Here is a 2,483-nt window from a genome sequence, read left to right as displayed (position 1 = left end):
AAATCCCACATTGAGAAATGATACTCTGAATATGATGATATTTCATCAAAAGGAAGTCAGACATTTTTGGTTAGCACTCAAAGATGTAATTCATTTTCTACTCATTTCTACTTTTCTACACTGGAATTATCATGAATTTCTCTGTTTGATGATGAGGGTAATTTGGTTGATTAATATCCCTCAATCTGCTCAAGTTTCTAACAGATATTTGGCAACTTCTGAGATCATCTCAAAGGCAAATAACTTAACACATAAATTCAAAGGCAGCAACTTCCTAGAAAACAGGACAAAGAATTAAAATTTTTTTCCCAAATGAAATATTTAATCAGTATTAAAACAATTAGTAAAAATATGAAATAATATTACAAATTTCTCTGGGGATCACTGTCTCATCTCCTCAGTAATATAATGTTGATTAAAGTCAGAGATTAATGAGTAAAAGTGTTGGGACTCAGACTGACTGACAATATATGTTACAGAAAATTTCTTGCTTCTAGTCGGCTCTGATTGGGTGACTCTTAAATTCACCAGGTTGTCCCCAAGGATAGAAATATCCATCTCAGATCACTGTTCAGTCACTTGTGCTTAGGGAAAGAAATACAAACGAGAAGAGGCAGCCACAGACTTATCTAGATCACCTATGTGATCTAGCTGCCATATGAGTGGCCACCTTTACTCATGAGGGTGCAGGTAAAGGAAGCAACAAACCTCATCCCCACCCTCACTCAGAGGTTCTCCTCAAAGGAGAACTATTAGAGTTTCAAGACACACATACAGGAGAAGAGAACTAGAATGGAAGTTGTCTCTTCTCTTAAAAATCTATTGAATGAGCAGCTCTTCATGGCTTAGCAGCCTGTGTTCTTTTGATGTATCCTTCTCCTCTTGCTGCCATCAAGAGATCAAATGAGTGCAGTATCAAACCAAAATGCCAAGTCCTTCATCACTAAACATATATGTTCCCAGAAATGGTCTTGGGTGGGTGAACAGAGTTTCCCTGCAGATTCATCCCCATTCTTGCTCCATAGAGCAATCTAACACATTCAACCTTAATTCAATTCAGCTCATCATTCTACATCCTTTATGGGTCTGAGCTTTGTCTTCCAACACAATAGTTATTCCTCTAAACCCTGTGTCATCTGCAAATTTGACAAGTTTGCCCCATCTATGTGGGGCAATTTCATCTAAGTTATCTGTAACAATATTGAGTTGTACAAAGTCACAGATCCCTGGAGCACTCCTCTAAAGATCTCGCTTCAAGTTCACATTGACCCACATGTGATTATTCTTTCTTACCCAATTATTCAATAAGTTCCAAATCCTCCTAACTATGTCTGGGTTCTTGCTACCTTGTCTAGAAGTATAGCATGAGTTGCTGTTTCAATCATTTCTCCGTCGTCATGACTCCACTGAGGACTTTCTCGGTAAATATACTGGAGTAGTCTGTCATTTCCTTCTCCAACTCATTTTGAAGATGCAGAAATTGAAGCAAATAGGATTAAGGGATTTGCCCAGGGTCACACAGCTGGTAAATGTCTGAAGCCAGATTTAAATTTAGGAAGATGAATCTCCAAGTCTGGTACTCTATTCCCTGTGCCACCCTGCTCCCTTATATAGCATGAGAGACATTGTCAAACACTTTGCTGATATCTAGATATAATGTTATTCCTAATTTCTCCAACCTTTAATCACAAGTTTTCCAGTCATCTCAGAATTCTATTCTAATTTAATATCCTTGGTAAAATGTGATACCCAGACTTAATAGAATAGGATCACTGGGTCATAGATTTACAGCTGGAAGGGTCTTTAGAGGTTATCTGCTCCAGATCTGTGATGACCATTACTTCCTTCTTTTTCAGCACCATGCCTCTAATTTGAACCTGAGTAGCTTTTTTTGGATGCCATATTACTCTTTTGACTTATATTGAGTCTGTTGTTCAATGAAACTTGCAGGTGTTTTTGAGATCTGATCACCCTTATAATGTGTCACCAACTACCTTTTGGATATCTTAAATTGGATATTCTAAAAGCATCTCAGCCGTTCAATCAGTCAGTTAACAAACATTTACTAAATTTTTGCTAAACATTTTGGTAAATGTGTTCCAAACATTGTGCTAAGTGGCAGGGATACAAAGAAAAGACTGCTCTTTAAGGAGCTCAGAGGAGAAAACATGCAATTTGCTATATACATACAAAACAAGATAATTAATAGAGGAAGGTACTAGAATTAAGGGAAATTTCTATATATCCAAAACAAAACTCATTAATGTTTTCTACAAGTCCTATTGCCTTTTGCTATCACTGATAAGTACACCTCCACACTCAGTTACCAGTCTTGTAAGCCTGGTATCATCCTTTTCTCTTTGTTCTCACTTGACCTACATCTCTAATCTCCTCAATTTCTTCATATCTGCCTCTATGAAATCTTCCATATATATATATCCTTCTCTCTGTATATTCAGCCTCTACCCTAATTCAGAGTCTTA

The sequence above is a fragment of the Macrotis lagotis genome, chromosome 4, assembly GCF_037893015.1.
Source record: "Macrotis lagotis isolate mMagLag1 chromosome 4, bilby.v1.9.chrom.fasta, whole genome shotgun sequence".
In the NCBI taxonomy this organism is placed as follows: domain Eukaryota; kingdom Metazoa; phylum Chordata; class Mammalia; order Peramelemorphia; family Peramelidae; genus Macrotis; species Macrotis lagotis.
Note: the sequence above shows the minus strand (reverse complement) of the source record.